Genomic DNA, 25,604 nt, shown 5'->3' on the forward strand with positions numbered 1-25,604 from the left:
AGCAGTGTAAAAACAAAGAGGGGGGGGGGGTCAATGCAAATAGTCCGGGTGGCCATTTGATTAATTGTTCAGCAGGCTTATGGCTTGAGGGTAGAAGCTGTTAAGGAGCCTTTTGGACCGAGACTTGGCGCTCCAGTACCGCTTGCCGACCGTAGTCTTTGACAATTTTATGGTCCTTCCTCTGACACCACCTTACATATAGGTCCTCAATGGCAGGAAGCTTGGCCCCAGTGATGTACTGGGCCGTGCGCATTACCCTCTGTAGCGCCTTACGGTCGGATGCTGAGCAGTTGTCATACCAAGCGGTATTGAAACCAGTCAGGATGCTCTCGATGGTGCAGGTGTAGAACTTTTTGAGAATCTGGGGACCCATGCCAAATCTTTTCAGTCTCCTGAGGGGGAACAGGTGTTGTCGTCCCCACTTCACAACTTTCTTGGTGTGTTTGGACCATGATAGTTTGTTGGTGATGTGGACACTAAGGAGCTTGAAACTCTCAACCCACTACAGCGCCATCGATGTGAATGGGTGGTGTTGAGCACGACTCCAATGATGGTGTTGGAGTCGTGCTTGGCCACGCATTCGTGGGTGAACAGGGAGTACAGGAGGGGACTAAGCCCGCACCCCTGAGAGGCCCCGTGTTGAGGATCAGCATGGCAGTTGTGTTGTTGGCTACACTTACCACCTGAGGGCAGCCCGTCGTGAAGTCCAGGATCCAGTTGCAGAGGGAGGTGTTTAGTCCCAGGGTCCTTAGCTTAGTGATGAGCTTTGAGGGCACTTTGGTGTTTAACGCTGAGCTGTAGTCAATGAATAACATTCTCACATAGGTGTTCCTTTTGTCCAGGTGGGAAAAGGCAGTGTGGAGTGCAAAAGAGATTGCATCATCTGTGGATCTGTTGGGGTCATTTGCAAATTGGAGTGGGTCTAGGGTTTCTGGGTTAATGGTGTTGATGTGAGCAATGATCAGCCTTTCGAAGCACTTCATGGCTAACGACGTGAGTGCTACAGGGCAATATTAATTTAGACTGGTTACCTTGGTGTTCTTTCGGCACAGGGAGTATGGTGGTCTGTTTGAAACATGTAGGTATTACAGACTCGGTCAGGGAGAGGTTGAAAATGTCAGTGAAGACACTTGTCAGTTGGTCAGTACACGTCCTGGTAATCTGTCTTGCCCCACGACCTTGTGTATGTTGACCTGTTTAAAGGTCTTGCTCAAATCGGCTATAGAGAGCGTAAACACACAGTTGTCCGGATCAGCTGGTGCTTTCGTGCACACTTCAGTGTTGCTTGCCTCGATGCGAGCATTAAAGGCATTTAGCCCTTCTAGTAGGCTCACGTCACTTGGCAGCTCACAGCTGGGTTTCCCTTTGTAGTCTGTAATAGTTTGCAAGCCCTGCAACATCCGTCGGAGCGTTAGAGCCGGTGTAGTGTGATTCAATCTTAGCTTTGTATTGACGCCTGAGGGCATAGCAGGATTTCTTATAAGCATCTGGATTAGTGTCCCACTCATTGAAAGCGGCAGCTCTACCCTTTAGCTCAGTGAGGACGTTGCCTGTAATCCATGGCTTCTGGTTGGGATATGTACGTACAGTTACTGTGGGGACAATATCGTTGATGCACTTATTGATGAAACCGGTGACTGAGGTGGTGTACTCCTCAATGCAATTGGATGGATCCCGGAACATATTCCAGTCTGTGCTAGCAAAACAGTCCTTTAGCGTAGCATCTGTGTTTGCTATCCTACCAGTGGCAAGTAAAATCAGAGGAGTAAAGACACAAATGTTGACCATTGCTCCATGTTGTTCTACCCTCATTGTAACTTAAGATTCCTTCTTGCCACTGTACAAAAAGTTGTGCATGCCGGGGCTTGCTTTTCTAGTCTGACATTCTGGCATATGGGTCTTTCAATAAATAATGGTGCCAATGTGTGATATTGGGATCAAAAATGTCTAAATGGTTTGAAACAAAAATAAAATAGATTTTCATGAGTAATAGAAGTGAATATATGCAAGTCGGCCCATGACTCCGCCTAAACAATAATTTAGGCAGGGTTCATACAGACATTGGCAAGTCAAATTCAAGGACTTTCAGGAACTTTTTTAAGCTCTTAATTGTAATTTCCAAGGACCTCAATGTTATACAATTGTATCATTGTACATATGGGGCGTAATATAGAAACCCCTACCCAACAAAAAAAGCATCCAAATGTGCCAAAAAGAAGGCCATTACCACTAACAATAATGCAGTTTTTTGGCTATTGCCAATGCATTGATTTAAAAAAAATATTATTACATGCTAAAATATGTGAGAATAATGTGGACATTGCCTGACTGAAATAGATTGCATGTATGCATGGCGATTTTTCTGTAGCCTACACAGGCACACATAATAAAGCCATGAATAGCGGTAGCATTAATCTCACCATTTTAATCTCACCATCGCTGTTTTTACAATGAGAAAGTAACCAAAAATCGTGTTCCTTTTTAATGGAGGGATTTGTAGGGAAAGACAAGATGAAGCCGATATTAGATGTTGTCGTCCTCATAATAGAGTACCACAGTATGAGTCATATTACCCATAAAATATAACGGACAAATAAGGAAATGGTTCCAATCGTTTTTCCATCATTAAACAGTTTTGTGTAAGTTTACCCAGTCGTGATGTTTTGATAACCATGTTTTGATAACCTCTCTAGGGCAAGGTGACTTTTATCAATGTATTTGCCTGTATTTCCCCCCCAAAAATGAAATGCTAATTAGCTGCTAACATGGCTATCATAAAGAACTACACATTTCATGATGATCTGGACGAGACTGTCGAATCGAGGCAAAGGTAAGAATCTCTGGATTAACTGTCTCACCCTGATATGTTTCACCTGTCCTTGTGCTTGTCTCCACCCCCCTCCAGGTGTTACCCTTCTTCCCCATTATCCCCTGGGTATTTACACGTGTTTTCCGTCTGTCCGTGCCAGTTTGTCTGGTTTGCAGAGTCAACCAGCGATTCTCTCAGCTCCTGTTTTTCCCCAGTCTCTTTTTCTCACCCTCCTGGTTTTGACCCTTGCCTGTCCTGTCTCTGAGCCTGCCCGCCCACTCTGCCTGCCCCTGAGCTTGACTGCCACCCTGTACCGTTTAGGACTCTGCCCTAGCTATGAACTCTTGCCTGTCTCAGACCTGCCTTTTGTCTATCCCGTGGACTATAATAAATATCAGAGCTCAAACCATCTGCATCTGGTTCTCGCCTTGTGTCGTTATAATCAAATGTTAGCTACATTTAGAAATGAATGGGCTAAATTTCTTTAAGCTGACAATTCATTGAACTGTCTTGTGCACGTTTTAAATTGACACAATACCTGTTAGCAAAGGTGTTGTCACGTTCATAATAAGGACCGGACCAAGGCGTAGCGTGTGTTGAGTTCCACATCTTTATTTGCAGTGAAACTTCCAGAAAAAAAACCCAACAACGAAACGTAACCTCAGTGCACATGTGGTAAAAATGGCTACCTAAATATGATCCCCAATTAGAGGCAACGATTACCAGCTGCCTCTAATTGGGAACCATACAAAACACCAACATAGAAATATATAGCTAGAACACCCCCTAGTCACGCCCTGACCTACTACACCATAGAGAACTAAGGGCTCTCTATGGTCAGGGCGTGACAGTACCCCCCCCACCTCCCAAAGGAGCGGACTCCGGCCGCAAAACCTTAAACCAAATGGGGGGGTTTGAGGGGGGGTGACTAGTGTCGGTGGCAGCTCCAGTGCGGGGTCGTAGCCCCCCCCAGACCCCAGATCCGACCATGGCGCCGGGCTGAACGCCGTGCCCGTACTGGGCATCGGCGCAGAGGAAGGCTCCGGCCCTGGAGCTGGGCTGGACGCCGTGCCTGGACTGGGCATCGGCGCAGAGGAAGGCTCCGGCCCTGGAGCTGGGCTGGACGCCGTGCCTGGACTGGGCATCGACGCAGAGGAAGGCTCCGGCCTCGGAGCTAGACTGGGCACCGGCGCAGAGGAAGGCTCCTGCCCTGGAGCGGGACTGGACACTGTACGGACACATACACAAACAATATCCCACAAACACAGGTGGGAAAAATGACTACCTAAATATGATCCCCAATTAGAGACAACGATTACCAGCTGCCTCTAATTGGGAACCATACAAATCACCAACATAGAAATATATAGCTAGAACACCCCCTGGTCATGCCCTGACCTACTACACCAAGGGCTCTCTATGGTCAGGGTGTGACAGGTGTAAGCTAGAGATAACATGCAGGAGTTTGCAGGGATTTATACTTATTTATACTCGATATCATCTACTGTATCTTGCCTATGCTGCTCTGTACCATCACTCATTCATATATCCTTATGTACATATTCTTTATCCCCTTACACTGTGTATGACAGTAGTTTTTTTTGGAATTGTTAGTTAGATTACTTGCTCGTTATTACTGCATTGTCGGAACTAGAAGCACAAGCATTTCGCTACACTCGCATTAACATCTGCTAACCATGTGTATGTGACAAATAAAATTTGATTTGATTTGATTTGATTTGATTTGATTTATAGTCTCGCATGATGTCTACTTTGATGCTAATTAACATTTTAGAATCTGAGAGTAAAAGAGCCATATGTACTAATAAAAGTCACCTTGTCCGAGCAAAATGTATATGATTATCAAAACATCACGCCAGGGTAAGCCCACAAGAAAATTCTCTATGGGAAAAATGAAAAGAGGGAAAATGATTTGGAACCAATTCCTTGCTTGACCACTAGGTTTTAGGGGTATTATGACATCTCCAAGGTGGGGCTCTATAACTGCACATACAACAGAGTAGTGCAACACCCTTCAATTAAAGCAGTGGGAAACAAACAAAATTAGCCACACTTTGCACAAAAATGAAATCAGAGATAATTATAAGGGAGCAGGAGAACTTATAAATTAGCTACAATAATTGCAAGAACATTTCAAGCACCAAATTGAGGAAATGTCTGATTTTCAAGTTAGGCCTATTCCAGTACTTACATTTCTGAGCTCCAAATTCAAGTTCAAGTAGGCTACTTCAAACCCCTTGTATTGTTTTAAAATTGCAGGTCTAACATGTGGAGAAAAAAAAAATGTTAAATTATTTCATTACCAGAACATATTGTGAATAAGCCTACTAGGCTATGTAATTTGTTGTCAAAATAAAATAGGAATAGCATTGGGTGTTGCGCACTAGTCTATCCTACACAATAGTGCACAGTAAACTTGGTGTCCAATCCAAGGCACAAAAATACGTAACATGAACTCATGGCCTCCCAGGTGGTGCAGTGGTCTAAGGCAGTGCTAGCTGTGCCACCAGAGACACTGGGTTCGAGCCCAGGCTCTGTTGCAGCCGGGAGGTCCATGGGGCGATGCACAATTGGCCTAGCGTCGTCCGGGTTAGGGAGGGTTTGGCCGGTAGGGATATCCTTGTCTCATCGTGACTCCTGTGGCAGGCCAGCACATTGGTGTGGCTGGTTTCTGGGTTGGATGCGCGCTGTGTTAAGAAGCAGTGCGGCTTGGTTGGGTTGTGCTTCAGAGGACATGTTTGTTGTATAGAGGAGACCAGCGTGATTAGAATACATTCTTCTTTTAATGAACAAAGAACACTTAACAAACTATACAAAACAACAAAACGAACAAGATGCTATAAACATCAAGTGCTGACACAGGCAACTATACATAGACAATAACCCACAAAATACCCAATGAATATGGCTACCTAAATATGGTCCCCAATCAGAGACAACGATAAACAGCTGCCTCTGATTGAGAACCAATCTAGGCAACCATAGACATATAAACCCCTAGACATACAAAAAACCCTAGACAATACAAAAACTAAACAAACCGCCCATGTCACACCCTGACCTAACCAAAATAATAAAGAAAACAAAATAACTAAAGTCAGGGCGTGACAGCATGGCTCTCGACCTTCGTCTCTCCCGAGCCCGTACGGGAGTTGTAGCGATGAGACAAGATAGTAACTACTAACAATTGGACACCACAAAAATTTGGGAGAAAAAAGGGGGGGAATGAAAAAAAAAAAAAACATGAACTCATTTCCCTGATACTTTCTGTTATATCTAGACCCTGCTGTAAATCAAGCAGACAATAACAGATGATCAGCATCTATTTGCTAGGGATACTAGATCCAATGTGGATCCAGGCACAACTGTCTTCATCAGTGTAACGAATGAGACACCAAAATATTCTGGACATTCCTCGATAACACCTTTTTTTAGCACTTGGGCTGTTGTTGCATCGCATGAGATATCACAACATGTGTTCATCACTTGACTGTCATTCATATGATGATGTGTGAAAATATCACAGTGTAACTAATCAGCTGGACACCAAATGCGCATCCAACAAGTATTATGCATAATTATTGAAGAACCAGCATTAATGACTGTATTGACTTTGGTTTTAAGTATAAAGGTAAGGTGACTCTGTTGGTTAGAAGTATTCCATTTTGCAATGCAATCATCATTTTAGATTTGTGTGCCCATGACAACAGTTTTCACCATAAGGAGACCCGAAATGTTAGGCAGTTACACTGAATTTCTGAGATCTCTATACTAAAAAACTGTCTGACAGCTAGATCCAAGATTACTATGGGTTTCAAGTTCATTGTCTAATTTAACTGATCAATGCTTAATATATGATATAACAACTTACACTGCCATAAATGCAAATACAGAAAAGCAATGTTTTATGTCACACGATTTTGGACAAATCCATCGACACCAACCATGATAAAGGGTTAAACATTTTAAATGACATGAAAAAAATTAGCTGATTATTATCAATGACTTATCAACAGCTGTAACAATTTGTCCAGTGTAGGAAATCCTCACTGGTACCCTAGTTTATAGAAAGACCCATATACAAAGGCAGTGCTCATCCCAGCTTTATGTTCTGGATTAAGAGAGCAGGTATGCTGAAACCACAAAGAGTGCCACATTCAAATTACTGCTTCCATTTTTTCCAGACACTCTCACATTTACAGACAAAGCTTTAGTACTGTATGTGTCTGGAGCTATGAAAGTGTGATCTTAAATTGCCCATTAAGATACAGCCCCACTGGACACAAACATCAATTCAACGTCTATTCCAGGTAGTTTCAACATCATTTCATTGAAATGACGTGGAAAAAACGTTGATTAAACCAGTGTGTGCCCAGTGGGGCAGCTCTGGAACTGAGAAGTGAAATGTAAACAACATTGGCCTGTGGATATGAGTCATTCACAGTTTTGACACAACAGCTCCATCTTGGCTTATGTCCAGCATGAAAGATTCACAGGTCAACTAATGATTAAACTATTCCTATATGTCACTATCAGTTTGGTCTGATGTCTCTTGATTCTAGGATTTGTAAATGATTATCAGTTGAATGCTACTGATTATCATCAAAAGTAAATTCATTATACACCTGTTTGGAAAAAGAGATGTGGATAAGGACACATTGAAATATTTTTTATTGATCTGACATTCAAGTTGTGCATTTCATGTGCGCCAGTGGAGGCTGGTGGGAGGAGCTATAGGAAGATGGGATCATTGTAATGGCTGGAATGGAATCAATGGAATGGAGTCAAATGTGGTTTTCCATATGTTTGATCCGTTTGATATCGTTCCATTTAAACCATTCCAGCCATCACAATGAGCCCGTCCGGCTATAGATCCTCCCACCAGCCTCCACTGATCTATGCCTGGGAGACCTGAGAAAACAAACAAACAAACAATTTCTACAAACAATAACACCATTGAACCCTCCAATCTCGTCATTAAGCTCGAGACCCTGGGTCTCGACCCCGCCCTGTGCATCTGGGTACTGGACTTTCTGACGGACCGCCCCCAGGTGGTGAGGGTAGGAAACAACATCTCCACCCCGCTGATCCTAAACACTGGGGCCCCACAAGGGTGTGTTCTCAGCCCTCTCCTGTACTCCCTGTTCACCCATGACTGCGTGTCCATGCACGCCTCCAACTCAATCATCAAGTTTGCAGACTACACTACAATGGTAGGCTTGATTACCAACAACGACGAGACAGCCTACAGAGAGGAGGTGAGGGCCCTCGGAGTGTGGTGTCAGGAAAATAACCTCACACTCAACGTCAGCAAAACAAAGGAGATTATTGTGGACTTCAGGAAACAGCAGAGGGAGCACCCCCCTATCCACATCGATGGGACAGTAGTGGAGAAGGTGGAAAGTTTTAAATTCCTCGGCGTACACATCACGGACAAATTGGAATGGTCCACCCACTGTGACGGCCCTGAATTATTCTGAACCGTCTCAGTGCAGCTCCTTCCAATAGGGTGCTTTCCCTTTAATTCCCAATTAAATAGCCAGCATCAGCTGCGCAAAAGTGGGGTTGTGATGGAGACGTGAATGAGGACGTGTTCAACCCTCAGTTCCGTAGCTTCTCTATTCCGTTTGTTTTGTTGCCGTTAAACGTGTGTTTTGTAGCCTAATAGAGTTTACCCAGGATCGGATCCACTCTTTGCGTCCGTGGACTACACCTCTCCGTTCTCCGCTGGAGATCTATTGGCGGATTGGATTGTCTGACTGACCGACTGACTACCACCTTTTTGTATACGGTATTTCATTTGTTTTGATGTGATGTATACTGTGATTTATGTAGTTAGTTGTAGTTGAGGACTTAGTAAGAGTTGATACGCTTTAAAGTTCTGTGGTAAAATAATTGTTATATTGATTGTATGTTTAATACTGGGTTTACGCTACACGGAATGAACAGACAAACATTGTGTGACAAAAGTCACTTGAGTTCACTGAACTCCTTTACCGGGCTGGACTCTTTTTAGGCCCGAGGTACAGGACATTTCTGGAGGAACCAGAACTCATTGTGATATTATTATATGTGTGTAATCATTGTTGTTGCTAATACAACCCACGCAAAAGAATATAGTTGTTTTTGAAGTTCTTTCCAATGTTTTAAGGGTTTATGAAAAGTTTATTTCCATCCTGACTTTTACATAAGTCCTTTGTATTGGTGTAGACTTGACGGACCAGATGGGACTCATTCCCACCCAAACTAAAAGGAGAAACCAATGTTTTCTCTGGTAGGCACAACCTACCTGGCACCCCTATAAATAATAACCTCAAGTCAAAACCGTTACATAAAAAATGGCACCCCAGATGGGACAGCTCAACATTGAGAACTAACCAAAGCAAATCTTTTGTGTGGAATTAAAACAATGGATTCACCCCAAGATAATGTGCTCATCCATGTCATACCTGTCAATGGGAATACACAGGGCCATTCTGACCATCAAGCTGACAATACAAATCTTAAGGTGAATGGAGATAATGGAGTTGATTTGGGCCAGAGCCCTGGGAATCTGAATGCTCGGTCTGGACCACAGGCCACAGGAGGTCTAACCAGTTACTCACTTATTGACATGGATCTGTGTGGAAGTACTGAGCTAGCCCTCCCTCTGACACCCAACCTTCCTCCATTGTCTGGTTTATCTCCAGAGGTTGTAGTCCTACAACTTCAAGGTGACATCCTTGATATTCGTCGGACTCAACAACATCTCCAAACTCTTATCCACCATAATTTCAAATGTCTGAGGGAAGAGCAACAACAGAGTGCCATGGAATTCAGAAACTCACTGAGCACTCTAACCCACACGCTGACAGAGTTCAGTGAGAGTGGAAGACGGGAAATTACTGGTGCCATGGACAGGCAGTTTGACTACCAACGAAACCAACTCACTGCCACTCTCCAATGGCGCCTGCAACATCACCACACTGAGGTCCTCAAGGACGTTAATTCTGTTTTTCTCCCATGGTTGACACTGTAGACCACTTGCAGACAGAACTCTCTAATTGTGTTAAAATGTTGGATGACGTGTCTGTGGACATGGCCTCCATTAGGCACAACTCCTTACACAGAGTTTCCCTGGTGTCCACTTCTGTTCAGACCACTGAGGGCCAAGCTGGCACCTCTGAACAGCCAAGACAAGGCCATGCTGCAGCCACCCCTTGCAGGATGCAATCTACCATGCATCCTGGTGTTCATTTTCATTGTCCGATAACACCCTCCCCCTCTACTTCCTCAATCCCTCCTAGCTCGTTTGTTCATGGTGATATGAGTAGACGTCATGTGGGGGCGATGCCCATTAAATTGCAATTTCCCACCTTTGGGAAAAAAGATGACAGTCCTGATCCGCTAATGTATCTGTAGGCCCATGGACAGGAAGAGCCATCTTGGATACTGGGTCATCCTACACACTGCTCAATGAGAAACTGTGGAAGGAGGTTAAAGGTCCACAATACAACTTGAAGCCGTGGACAGAAGGTCCACTCTATCTGGCTGATGGTGAGGCTAGACGACCACTTGGATGGAGTGAGGTAGAGTTCCGCCTGTGTAACCGCTCCTATATGATTCCTTCTGTTATCCTGCAAACCAAGAACCTTGCTTTTCCTGTAGTGTTGGGAATTGATTTCATGTACTTCAGTGGTGTCCAGATTGATATCGCACACAATTGCTACTGGTTTCCATACAATCCGAGCAAGAAGCATTTCTTCCAATCAGAAGCTATGAAGTTACATGATTGGGGTTCAAATGTGGCACTCTTCTCTGCTGTTGCTCCGGTACCACTAACCCTTGATAATCCTTCCGACGATCTCCTTTTACAGGCTGTGAGAAGAGCTCAGCTGGAACAGCCAGAGGAGTTAAGGCTGTTGGAACAGCTGCAGAATAATGCTGATGTATGTACTTCAAAGCTAGGACGCACCGGGCTCCTGAAGCACAAAATATTCCTTACACAGGAAATGCCGATCAAACAAAAGCCATATCGTTTGTCCCCAGCGAAGCTAATCATCCAAAAGGGACTCATTAATGATATGTTAACACAAGATATAATAGAACGTTCCTCCTCTCCCTGGGCTGCTCCTGTTGTCCTCATCCCAAAAAAGACTGGTGGTCTTAGATTTTGTGTGGACTATAGGAAGACCAACAATGTTTCCCAGACTGATGCCTATCCTCTTCCTACCATCCACGAGATCCTGGAGTCATTGTCTGGCGCTGTTGTGTTCACTACCCTTGACCTCAATAGTGGTTATTGGCAGGTTGAGATGGACCAGGAAAGCAAAGACAAGACTGCTTTTGTCTGTGCTGAGGGCTTGTTTTCCTTTAAGGTGATGCCCTTTGGATTAAAGAATGCCCCTGCCACTTTCCAAAGACTCATGGAGATTGCGTTAGGTGAGCTCAAAGGGAAGATCTGTTTCGTCTACCTGGACGATATAATTATCTACTCTCAGAACAGAGAAAGACACTTTCAAGATCTTCAAGCAGTGTTGGACAAGCTAAGAGAAGCTGGTCTGACCTTGAATATGAAGAAGAGCAACTTCTGCCAAACCTCCCTGAAGTTCCTTGGGCATATTGTGTCTTTTGACGGCATTCATGTGGATCCTGAAAAGACGAAGGCTGTACAAGACTTCCCTGTGCCAACCACACTCAAGGCCCTTCAACGGTTCCTTGGTATGGCTGGATGGTACCATCGGTTTGTGTCGAACTTCTCCCAGGTGGCAGAACCCCTCAACGCGTTGAAGCGAAAAGGAGTGAAATTCCAATGGACGGCAGAGTGCCAGACCTCCTTTGAAACCCTGAAACGACACCTCGTCACACCTCCCATTTTAGGTCATCCCAACTTTGATTGCCCTTTTGTTGTTTACACTGATGCAAGTGATGTTGGACTTGGAGCTGTCCTAGTCCAACAGACTGGACTTGGCACTGAAGAAGTGCTAGCGTTCGCCAGTCGGACATTGAATGGAGCAGAACGGAACTACTCCACAACAGAGCAAGAGTGCCTTGCAGTTGTCTGGGCTTTGGAAAAGTGGAGGTACTACCTGGAGGGAAGACACTTCACTGTGGTCACTGACCATTCCTCCCTTGTGTGGGTGTTCAAGACCAACAAACCAAGTACCAGACTCATAAGATGGGCTCTACGGTTGCAAGAGTTCACCTTTGCAGTAGAATACAGGAAAGGAAAATACAACACTGTTCCAGATGCCTTGTCCAGAGCTCCTGCTTGTGATAACGGTGGCCCTCATCTTACATGTGCTACTGTCCTGTCAAGCAGTCGAGACTCGCCCAAAACGGACTTTCCCATCTCTGATGAGGCCATATGGAAAGCCCAACAGGATGATCCAGAAGTACAGGCTTTGTACCAGACTATCCTGGAAGATGGAGAAAAGATGGTCAATCCTACCACAAAGCTGACCATCATTGAAGACAAAGTCTACCGTGTTGTACAACTACCTCACAGAACACTCTACCAAATGTACATACCTGAAACTCTACGCCTTCAACTGCTTCAACATTTCCATGAAGACCCATTAGCTGGTCATTTGGGCAGGTTCAAAACCTACAAGCGGTTGCAAGCGTTACTGTACTGGCCACATCTGAGCATGGATGTGAAGTCGAACATCCGAAACTGTCAGGTTTGTCAAATGTACAAACCAGAAGGTAGAAAGCCTGCTGGCAAGTTGCAGCAAACGGTGGTTACCCGACCTTGGGAAATGTTAGGAGTGGATTTGATGGGTCCATTTCCTAGAAGCTCCAATCAGAATGTGTACATGCTTGTTTTTGTTGATTATTATTCAAAGTGGGTGGAGCTATTTTCCCTGCGTCAGGCCACAGCAAGGACCGTCTCTAACATCCTTACGAAAGAGATCCTGACTCGCTGGGGAGTGCCTGATTACATCCTGTCTGATCGAGGTTCCCAATTTGTCTCTGATCTCTTTGAGGAGACCTGCCAAAGATGGAACCTGAGACAGAAGTTGACCACGGCCTATCACCCACAGACCAATCTCACTGAGAGAGTAAATCGAACCTTGAAGACGATGATTGCTTCCTATGTAGGGACCCAGCACAAACACTGGGACAAGCACCTTCACGAGTTTCGATTTGCCCTGAATTCTGCTGTGCAAGAGTCCACTGGAGTCACACCTGCAGAGCTGAACCTAAGTCGTCCTCTCCGAGGACCCTTGGATATGGTGCTACAGCCCCAGCAGCTTACTCCAGACGCTGCCTGCTATGACCAGGTAGTCCATCTCCACGACTTGAGAGCTCTTGTCTCAAAGAACACGATCCAGGCTCGACTCAAGCAGAAGAGAAATTATGATAAGAACAGACGAGACATGCAGTTCCAGCTTCGTGATCGGGTGTGGCTTCGCTCTCATCCTTACTCGAAAGCTGAACAATTCTTCTCTGCCAAGCTCGCTCCTAAATGGCAAGGACCATATAGGATTGTGGAGCAGATGGGCCCTTTGAACTACCGAGTGGTGAAAGAGGACACAGGTGAAGATATGCGAGTTGTCCATGTCTCACGCCTTAAGGCCTGTTACCCCTCGGCTGAGGAATTGGAGGCGATTGAGCGCCGCAAGGTCCTGGATATCTTTGAAGAGGAAAGTGAGGAGACTTTTCTTGGATTCCCAGACCCAGAAGTCTCACACCTTAAGGCCTGTGACCCCTCAGCTGAGGAGCGTGAGCTCCAAAAAGTCATGAATATTTTTGTAGAGGAAAGCGATGAGGAGACCTTTCTCGGTTTCCCCGACCAAGATGTGCCTTCCAGGGCAATGGTCGGCTTTTTCCAGGGGAGGGGGTGTGTGACGGCCCTGAATTATTCTGAACCGTCTCAGTGCAGCTCCTTCCAATAGGGTGCTTTCCCTTTAATTCCCAATTAAATAGCCAGCATCAGCTGCGCAAAAGTGGGGTTGTGATGGAGACGTGAATGAGGACGTGTTCAACCCTCAGTTCCGTAGCTTCTCTATTCCTTTTGTTTTGTTGCCGTTAAACGTGTGTTTTGTAGCCTAATAGAGTTTACCCAGGATCGGATCCACTCTTTGCGTCCGTGGACTACACCTCTCCGTTCTTCGTGGCCTTTCTCCGCTGGAGATCTATTGGCGGATTGGATTGTCTGACTGACCGACTGACTACCACCTTTTTGTATACGGTATTTCATTTGTTTTGATGTGATGTATACTGTGATTTATGTAGTTAGTTGTAGTTGAGGACTTAGTAAGAGTTGATACGCTTTAAAGTTCTGTGGTAAAATAATTGTTATATTGATTGTATGTTTAATACTGGGTTTACGCTACACGGAATGAACGGACAAACATTGCGTGACAAAAGTCACTTGAGTTCACTGAACTCCTTTACCGGGCTGGACTCTTTTTAGGCCCGAGGTACAGGACATTTCTGGAGGAACCAGAACTCATTGTGATATTATTATATGTGTGTAATCATTGTTGTTGCTAATACAACCCACGCAAAAGAATATAGTTGTTTTTGAAGTTCTTTCCAATGTTTTAAGGGTTTATGAAAAGTTTATTTCCATCCTGACTTTTACATAAGTCCTTTGTATTGGTGTAGACTTGACGGACCAGATGGGACTCATTCCCACCCAAACTAAAAGGAGAAACCAATGTTTTCTCTGGTAGGCACAACCTACCTGGCACCCCTATAAATAATAACCTCAAGTCAAAACCGTTACACCACACAGATAGCGTGGTGAAGAAGGCTCAACCGCGCCTATTCAACCTCAGGAGGCTGAAGAAATTTGGCTTGTCACCAAAAACACTCACAAACTTTTACAGATGCACAATCGAGAGCATCCTGTCGGGCTTTATCACCGCCTGGTACGGCAATTGCTTCGCCCACAACCACAAGGCTCTCCAGAGGTTGGTGTGTTCTGCCCAACACATCACCGGGGGCAAACTACCTGCCCTCCAGGACACCTACACCACCCGATGTCACAGGAAGGCCATAAAGATCATCAAGGAGATCAACCAACCGAGCCACTGTATGTTCACCCCGCTATCATCCAGAAGGCGAAGTCAGTACAGGTGCATCAAAGCTGGGACAGAGAGAAGCTGATTTTCAGTCTCTCTCAAGGCCATCAGACTGTTAAACAGCCGTCACTAACATTGAGTGTCTACTGCCAACATACTGACTCAAATCTCTAGCCACTTTAATAATTAAAAATTGGATGTAATAAATGTGTCACTAGTCACTTTAAACAATGCCACTTTATATAATGTTTACATACCCTACGTTACTCATCTCATATGTATGTATATACTGTACTCTATACCATCTCCTGCATCTTGTCTATGCCGTTCAGCCATCACTCATTCATATATTTATATGTACAAATTATTATTCATTCCTTTACACTTGCATTTATAAGTTAGTTGTTCTGATATTGTTAGATTACTTAGAGATGACTGTTAGATATTGTTTTTTTTGTTGTTTTTTTTCACCTTTATTTAACCAGGTAGGCTAGTTGAGAACAAGTTCTCATTTACAACTGCGACCTGGCCAAGATAAAGCATAGCAGTGTGAACAGACAGCAACACAGAGTTACACATGGAGTAAACAATAAACAAGTCAATAACACAGTAGAAAAAAAGAAAAAAAAGAAGAAAAACGAGTCTATATACATTGTGTGCAAAAGGCATGAGGATGTAGGCGAATAATTACAATTTAGCAGATTAACACTGGAGTGATAAATGATCAGATGGTCATGTGGAGGTAGAGATACTGGTGTGCAAAAGAGCAGAAAAGTAAATAAATAAAAACTGTATGGTGTTGAGGTAGGTAAATTGGGTGGGCTATTTACCGATAGACTATGTACAGCTGCAGCGATCGGTTAGCTGCTCAGATAGCAGATGTTTAAAGTTGGTGAGGGAGATAAAAGTCTCCAACTTCAACGATTTTTGCAATTCGTTCCAGTCACAGGCAGCAGAGAACTGGAAGGAAAGGCGGCCAAATGAGGTGTTGGCTTTAGGGATGATCAGTGAGATACACCTGCTGGAGTGCGTGCTACGGGTGGGTGTTGCCATCGTGACCAGTGAACTGAGATAAGGCAAAGCTTTACCTAGCATGGACTTGTAGATGACCTGGAGCCAGTGGGTCTGGCGCCGAATATGTAGCGAGGGCCAGCCGACTAGAGCATAGAGGTCGCAGTGGTGGGTGGTATAAGGTGCTTTAGTAACAAAGCGGATGGCACTGTGATAAACTGCATCCAGTTTGCTGAGTAGAGTATTGGAAGCCATTTTGTAGATGACATCGCCGAAGTCGAGGATCGGTAGGATAGTCAGTTTTACTAGGGTAAGTTTGGCGCCGTGAGTGAAGGAGGCTTTGTTGCGAAATAGAAAGCCGATTCTAGATTTGATTTTGGATTGGAGATGTTTGATATGAGTCTGGAAGGAGAGTTTAGAGTCTAGCCAGGCACCTAGGTACTTATACAGTGGGGCAAAAAAAGTATTTAGTATTTAGTCAGCCACCAATTGTGCAAGTTCTCCCACTTAAAAAGATGAGAGAGGCCTGTAATTTTCATCATAGGTACACTTCAACTATGACAGACAAAATGACAAAACAAATCCAGAAAATCACATTGTAGGATTTTTAATGAATTTATTTGCAGATTATGGTGGAAAATAAGTATTTGGTCAATAACAAAAGTTTATCTCAATACTTTGTTATATACCCTTTGTTGGCAATGACAGAGGTCAAACGTTTTCTGGAAGTCTTCACAAGGTTTTCACACACTGTTGCTGGTATTTTGGCCCATTCCTCCATGCAGATCTCCTCTAGAGCAGTGATGTTTTGGGGCTGTTGCTGGGCAACATGGACTTTCAACTCCCTCCAAAGATTTTCTATGGGGTTGAGATCTGGAGACTGGCTAGGCCACTCCAGGACCTTGAAATGCTTCTTACGAAGCCACTCCTTCGTTGCCTGGGCAGTGTGTTTGGGATCATTGTCATGCTGAAAGACCCAGCCACGTTTCATCTTCAATGCCCTTGCTGATGGAAGGAGGTTTCCACTCAAAATCTCACGATACATGGCCCCATTCATTCTTTCCTTTACACGGATCAGTCGTCCTGGTCCCTTTGCAGAAAAAGAGCCCCAAAGCATGATGTTTCCACCCCCATGCTTCACAGTAGGTATGGTGTTCTTTGGATGCAACTCAGCATTCTTTGTCCTCCAAACACGACTAGTTGAGTTTTTACCAAAAAGTTATATTTTGGTTTCATCTGACATTCTCCCAATCTTCTTCTGGATTATCCAAATGCTCTCTAGCAAACTTCAGACGGGCCTGGACATGTACTGGCTTAAGCAGGGGGACACGTCTGGCACTGCAGGATTTGAGTCCCTGGCGGCGTAGTGTGTTACTGATGGTAGGCTTTGTTACTTTGGTCCCAGCTCTCTGCAGGTCTTTCACTAGGTCCCCCCGTGTGGTTCTGGGATTTTTGCTCACAGTACTTGTGATGATTTTGACCCCACGGGTGAGATCTTGCGTGGAGCCCCAGATCGAGGGAGATTATCAGTGGCCTTGTATGTCTTCCATTTCCTAATAATTGCTCCCACAGTTGATTTCTTCAAACCAAGCTGCTTACCTATTGCAGATTCAGTTTTCCCAGCCTGGTGCAGGTCTACAATTTTGTTTCTGGTGTCCTTTGACAGCTCTTTGGTCTTGTCCATAGTGGAGTTTGGAGTGTGACTGTTTGAGGTTGTGGATGGGTGTCTTTTATACTGATAACAAGTTCAAACAGGTGCCATTAATACAGGTAACGAGTGGAGGACAGAGGAGCCTCTTAAAGAAGAAGTTACAGGTCTGTGAGAGCCAGAAATCTTGCTTGTTTGTTATTGACCAAATACTTATTTTCCACCATAATTTGCAAATAAATTCATAAAAAATCCTACAATGTGATTTTCTGGATTTTTTTTCTCATTTTGTCTGTCATAGTTGAAGTGTACCTATGATGAAAATTACAGGCCTCTCTCATCTTTTTAAGTGGGAGAACTTGCACAATTGGTGGCTGACTAAATACTTTTTTGCTCCACTGTAGATGTCCACATATTCTAGGTCGGAACCATCCAGGGTGGTGATGTTAGTCGGGCGTGCGGGTGCAGGCAGCGAACGGTTGAAAAGCATGCATTTTGTTTTACTTGCGTTTAAGAGTAGTTAGAGGCCACGGAAGGAGTGTTGTATGGCATTGAAGCTCGTTTGGAGGTTAGATAGCACAGTGTCCAAGGAAGGGCCAGAAGTATACAGAATGGTGTCGTCTGCGTAGAGGTGGATCAGGGAATCGCCCGCAGCAAGAGCAACATCATTGATATATACAGAGAAAAGAGTCGGCCCGAGGATTGAACCCTGTGGCACCCCCATAGAGACTGCCAGAGGACCGGACAACATGCCCTCCGATTTGACACACTGAACTCTGTCTGCAAAGTAGTTGGAGAACCAGGCAAGGCAGTCATTAGAAAAACCGAGGCTACTGAGTCTGCCGATAAGAATATGGTGATTGACAGAGTCGAAAGCCTTGGCCAGGTCGATGAAGACGGCTGCACAGTACTGTATTTTATCGATGGCGGTTATGATATCGTTTCGTACCTTGAGTGTGGCTGAGGTGCACCCGTGACCGGCTCGGAAACCAGATTGCACAGCGGAGAAGGTATGGTGGGATTCGAAATGGTCATTGATCTGTTTGTTGACTTTGCTTTCGAAAACCTTAGATAGGCAGGGCAGGATGGATATACAGTAGGTCTGTAACAGTTGGGTCCAGGGTGTCTCCCCCTTTGAAGAAGGGGTTGACCGCGGCAGCTTTCCAGTCCTTGGGGATCTCAGACGATATGAAAGAGAGGTTGAACAGGCTGGTAATAGGGGTTGCGACAATGGCGGCGGATAGTTTCAGAAATAGAGGGTCCAGATTGTCAAGCCCAGCTGGTTTGTACAGGTCCAGGTTTTATATGGTCGGAACTAGAAGTACAAGCATTTCGCTACAATCGCATTAACATCTGCTAACCATGTGTATGTGACCAAAATAATTTGATTTGATTCATGAAAGCAGATTCAACCTAATAGAGTTTCACCACAGTGTCAAACCACTGCTGAATCAGAGAGAACATGACTGTTGTTTTTGCAGAACAAATGACTGTTATTTTAATGAATGTGGTTCAATGTGTATAAGCCAAATACATTTTTCTATCAAATATCTTTGCTTTTCTTTCAGTTTTGTTGATAAAAGAAGGGTGAATACCCATGAGTGTGGAGGGTGTAAGCCACTCTAGATATAGAAGCAGTAGATGTAGAAGCAGGGTCTGCCTGTGGGTCGTTAACTCCCTCTTCATTTGATCCCTCCCTCTTTATCCCTCTCCTTCCAAACTGTATATATCCGTCTAACATTTACCTCACTCTCCCTGCGTCTTTTTATTTGAGCAGTTTGTCTCTGTGGTTTCAATTCAAGGCCTATTTTATTCTCCCCATTGTGCAGAAACTACATTGGTTGAAAATTGCCTCACTGAAACTGGGGGTTTTACTTCTTTGTCAGCCTACTATATTGTGTCAAAGTATTTGCACGTGCAAATTTGTAAATTAGGAATTTGTAAATTTGCAGGAGGAATTTGTAAATTATTAGAGACGGGCGGGAGAGGTGTGTGTGTGTGTGTGTGTGTGTGTGTGTGCGTGCATGTGCATGCGTGTGTGTGTGTGTGCGTGCATGTGCATGCATGTGTGTGTGCGTGTGTTTATAAATAAACAATCTAATTTCAAGAGAGAGATAGATGATACCAAAACAGGGGTAAGCATGTCTGTGCAGGTTAAGGATGGAAATGTTTACCGCTTGATGCGAGAATGGAAGACTTAACAGAACTTTCAACACTTAATATTTTCTCATTAGGTGTGCGTTGGGAAAAGTTCCTTTGTTAGTCATGGGTTAAATATGTGACAAGCAACTGCATGAACTGAGATGAGGGCATGTATTCTAGTAAAGAGAAGGCAAACAATATTGCTAAGAGCACAGAGGCCTCATTCCTCAACAGCTCACTCAGTATCTTTTTCTGTTTTAATACATGCAAAACAGTCAACACCTTTGTTCAGTATTGATAGATGCAACAAGAGGCAAGTATAGGCAGATACTCTGAGTTTCTCTAGCTGTAGAAGTCTTGGCTTTGTGATCTGACAGGAATTCAGTTTCTTATCTAAAACTGCTCTGTGATGTCAAATTTCTTCTATGTGGGCTATACTGATTAGGGTTTAATACCAGTGACCGGTATCCCGGGACTTCCATACCAAGCTCTTCCTTGTTTCCCGAGAAATATATTGAGGGTCACGTGGACCAATAATATAAACATTTTATGCAGTACGAATGCAAAAAAAACACAAAATATGCATGTACGAATGGCTGCATGCAATAACCAGACCATCAACTCTGGCTTCATTCATAGCCTACATTAGACCAGTCATCAGTAAGTGACAGGGCCAGTGCAACAGACGCGCCTTAGGGGGCCTAGTCCACCCTACCGTACCTCCTTGCCCAAATAAAATATTTAAATATTGATAATTTATTTGACCGAGACTTGCGCACACAGAAAGATGCATGAATCTCAGAAAAGGTATTAGAGCAAGCAAAACAGAGTCGCTCTGTCTCAGTATGTGTAGCCCATGTATCTGATGCTGTCTGGTCAAAAAGAATATAGCATCTCATACTATTTTTGGCCAGACAGCATCAAATACATGGGATACTGTACAGTAAGACAGAAGGGCTCTGTTTCGCTCGCTCGGATGCTTTCTCCGGTGAAATAGTTTTGTTGAAGAAAGTTGGCTGCGGATGCTGGAATTATTTTGGACAAATGTGCAAAGGTAACCTACTTTTTGGAATAGGTGGCGCCTCCAATAGACTTACAGTAAATTGAAATGCACTTGCCCAAATGATATATTTACTCGTGTCTATACAGAAATAAATCAAAAATAATTCAAAATACTTCACCAAAGCCACAGACTCTGCATCATTAGCCTATGCCTATTTTGGAAACACGCAATTTGTGTAGCTCGAGTGGCAATTGGCCTTGTTGATTATAGAGTTGCGGCTGCCAGTGTAAGTGCGAAGATAATATATGTCTTCAGTATAATGTAAAATGTTGAGACAAGAAAAAGGGGAGGGATATAGCAGAGATATACAGTGGGGCAAAAAAGTATTTAGTCAGCCACCAATTGTGCAAGTTCTCCCACTTAAAAAGATGAGAGAGGCCTGTAATTTTCATCATAGGTACACTTCAACTATGACAGACAAAATGAGAAAAAAAATCCAGAAAATCACATTGTACCATTTTTTTATGAATTTATTTGCAAATTATGGTGGAAAATAAGTATTTGGTCAATAAAAAAGTTTATCTCAATACTTTGTTATATACCCTTTGTTGGCAATGACAGAGGTTAAACGTTTTCTGTAAGTCTTCACAAGGTTTTCACACACTGTTGCTGGTATTTTGGCCCATTCCTCCATGCAGATCTCCTCTAGAGCATTGATGTTTTGGGGCTGTTGCTGGGCAACACGGACTTTCAACTCCCTCTAAATACTTTTTTGCCCCACTGTAGACAATTCTCTCTCCAGAATGCATGTACCTCAGCTCTCCAGAATGCGCTCAGATGTCTCCCGCCAATTCTTGCACATTCATTGTTTAATTGTGTGAATTTTTTATCCTTTGAATGTATATTTTTATAAATTCCCCATTACATATGTCACCATATGGTAAATGTACCATTAATCCCTGTCATTTGGTTACATGCGTTTCTTTTAATGCATGTATTAGTTACAGTCATTTACTGTTCTTATTCTTGGAGTGGAAACGTTTACATAGTTCGCAACTTGCTACACTTGTGAGAAAAAAGTTTTGGGTTAATTCATAAACATCATTTACGACTTTAATAAATGTTTTCACTGTCTTTTGATTGGAGTGCTCCATGTGAGCAATGAGCAAGTGTCTGGTTTCTCTGTCCTGTTAATGTTGAGGGAGCGTTTGCGTGCCTGAGCACGCATAGAAGTACCCGGCCTGCTGCACACATATGTGGGAAAGTGCTATTTGGGGATGTCAGATTTTTATTATCTCAACTCACCACTTCCACCACTAATATCATACATTTTAAGTGCTACTAACCAACTGTGTTTTTTATTCGTTTTTTTGGGTTGTTTGTAACATATTTTTAAACTTATTTTGCACATAATGTTGCTGCTCTACTGTCTCTTATGACCCGAAAATAACTTCTGGACATCAGAAAAGCGATTACTCACATGAACTGGCAGTTGCTTTTTTTCCTTTAACGAGTCCAACAAGCCCGACGCGAAGGACATACTGCTTTCCCAGGAACAGGCCCAAATGCCTGCCATTTGCATAAAGAGAAGACAGAGAAAAGAGGGCGGATGTCGGGCTTCTTTCTGAGAATTTGTAGGAGATCGAAGAAACCCCCTCTGCCTTCCGTTCTACTAGCTAACGTGCAATCATTGTAGGCGATCGAAGAAACCCCCTCTGCCTTCTTTTCTACTAGCTAACGTGCGATCATTGGAATATCAAATTGACGACCTACGAGGAAGATTAAACTACCGACGGAACATTAAAAACTGTAATATCTTATGCTTCATGGAGTCAGGGCTGAACGACGACATTATCAACATAAGTGTATTGGCAGGATAGAACAGCGGCGTCTGGAAAGACAAGGTGTGGCGGACTATGTATATTTGAAAACAACAGCTGTTGCACGATATCTAAAGAAGTCTCAAGGTTTTGCTCGCCTGAAGTAGAGTTTCTCATAATAAGCTGAAGACCACACTATCTACCTTGAGAGTTTTCATCTGTATTTTTCGTAGCTGTCTACATACCACAACAGATCGATGCTGGCACTAAGACCACACTCAATGAGCTGTATTTCGTCAAAAGCAAACAGGAAAACACTCATCGAGAGGCAGCGCTCCTAGTCGCTGGAAACTTTAATGCAGGTAAACCAAAATCAGTTTTACCAAATTTCAGCATGTTAAATTTGCAACCAGATGGAAAAAATCTCATTACTCCACACACAGAGACGTGTACAAAGCTCTCCCTCACCCTCCATTTGGCAAATCTGAACATAATTCTATCCTCCTGACTCCTGCTTACAAGCAAAAATTTAAGCAGGAACCACCAGTGACTCGGTCAATAAAAAAGTGGACAGATGAAGCAGACGCTAATCTACAGGATTGTTTTGCTAGCACAGAGTGGAATATGTTCCTGGATTCTTCCGATGGCAGTACACCACAGTAGTCACTGTCTTCATCAGTAAGTGAATCAATGATGTCGTCCCCACAGTGACCGTACATACATACCCCAACCAGAAGCCATGGTTTACAGGCAACATCCGCACTGACCTAAAGGCTAGAGCTGCCGCTTTCAAAGAGCTGGACTCTAACCCGGAAGCTTATAAGAAATCGCGCTATGCCCTCCGACGAACCATCAAACAGGCAAAGAGTCAATACAGGACTGAGATCGAATCGTACTACACAGGCTCCGACACTCGCCAGATGTGGTAGGGCTAGCAAACCATTACAGACTACAAAGGGAAGCACAGCTGAGAGCTTCCCAGTGACACGAGCCTACCAGATGAGCGAAACTTCTTCTGTGCTCGCTTCGAGGCAAATAACACTGAAATAATCATCAAGCCTCGGTGTGAAAGAGAAAAATATTATAACCTGGAAACATCACAGAATACTTTTCCTTGTGCAAAAACAGCTGTCTGTCCCGAGTTCACTCCTGCTGTAAATTCTGAGGGCCTGAAATAGGCTAGTTGATACAATGTTGCTAGTTCGCTAGTGACAATTGATCGGTAGAAATGTTAGGATTAATTGTAAGCTTCCGCAAACTTGAAACTCATGCACCACCTATGAAGTGATTTGTTTGACAATCAGATGAAAACACCATGACTGGTTGTGTTCATAAGGTCATACATTTTCAGAGTTAAATTACATATTTACAACAAAAAAAACAATTGAAAAATGTTTTGCATGTGGACATAGGAGGTCCCGTGTAAAAAAAACTGGCCCCAATGGAAATCAAATGCCTGTCCAAGTCATTAGTTCTGGCGCCGGCCCTGTAACACTACCGTATTTAGCCTAGGCCTACAACTCAATGTAAAGTCCCCAATATAAAACTTCACTTAGGCTACTTCTATAAATTGCATTGCCTACTATCATGTGTAGGCTACAGACGATCTCTCACAGTCATAAATCTCCAAACTGTCTTTGTGGCACTGGCTCAAAATATAAACTGAAGCTATAAACTGAAGCAACTAAATGGCTGATTGGCAACAACATGGTCGTCACTACTCATAAACCCAGCCTATTTTTATTATTTCTCTTCCATAAACCTTAACACTAACCTTAACCACACTGCTAACCTTATGCCTAACCCTAAACTTAAATCAAGACCAAAAAGGCACAAACAAAAAAATCATGAATATTTACGGTATAGGTATGAACAATTTAGAATTTGTGTCTACAAACGTGCTCGAGAAAATAGACATTTGCAACATTGTTCCATTATTGTTCCATTATATTATCAAAAGAGTGCACAGGCTTGACTCAGATTCCTGGGGATTTAATCAACCTCGGCTCTATCCATGGTGCTGACTCTCCGCTACTACGCCTACGTTTGCTTGTCTATTTGTTTCACGAAAAATCTGAGATGTTCCCTGTGACAAAGTAACCACAATAAGCAGATTATCATGCAGTACAACCAGCCAAAACCTTCCGAAATTCCCCTGATATCCAAGTGCAAGGTGAGCGAAAAGGGCCAACAAGCTTGCTGACATCTTTCAGTCAAAGTAACCTAAAACGAATGTACACTGAACAAAAATATAAATGCAACATGCAACAATTTCAAAGATTTTACTGAGTTACAGTTCATTTAAGGAAATCAGTCAATTGAAATAAATAAATTAGGCCCTAATCTATGGATTTGACATGACTGGGAATAAAGATATGGATCTGTTGAAAAAAAGGTAGGGATGTGGATCAGAAAACCAGTCGGTATCTGGTGTGATCACCATTTGCTTCATGCAGTGTGACACATCTCCTTCGTAAAGTGTTGATCAGGCTGTTGATTGTGACCTGTAGAATGTTGTCCCATTCCACTTCAATGGCTGTGCAAGGTTTGCTGGATATTGGCGGAAACTGGAACAGGCTGTTGTATACATTGATCCAGAGCATCCCAAACATGCTCAATGGATAACGGATAATGGATAATGGACAATGGATAATGTCTGTTGAGTATGCAAGTCATTGAAAAACTGGGATAATAACTGATAAATTGCAATTGTGTTTGTTGTCTGTAGTTTATGCTTGCCCATACCATAACTCTACCGCTGCCATGGGTCACTCTGTTCACAACATTGACATAAGCAAACCGCCATACATTGACAACGCCATACATTCTTTCTGCCATCTACAGTACCCGGTACATTTGAAACCATCGAAGGTGAGCATTATCCCACTGAAGTCAGTTACATCGCCAAACTGCAGTCAGGTCAAGACCCTGGTGAGGACGACGAGCACGCAGATTAACTTCCCTGAGACGGTTTCTGACAGTTTGTGCAAAAATTATTTGGTTGTGCAAAACCCACAGTTTCATCAGCTGTCCGGTGGCTGGTCTCAGACGATCCCACAGCTGAAGAAGCCAGATGTGGAGGTCCTGGGCTGGCATAGATATACTTGGTCTGCGGTTGTGAGGCTGGTTGGTTGGA

This window comes from Oncorhynchus tshawytscha, linkage group LG06 (genome assembly GCF_018296145.1).
Source record: "Oncorhynchus tshawytscha isolate Ot180627B linkage group LG06, Otsh_v2.0, whole genome shotgun sequence".
NCBI lineage: Eukaryota > Metazoa > Chordata > Actinopteri > Salmoniformes > Salmonidae > Oncorhynchus > Oncorhynchus tshawytscha.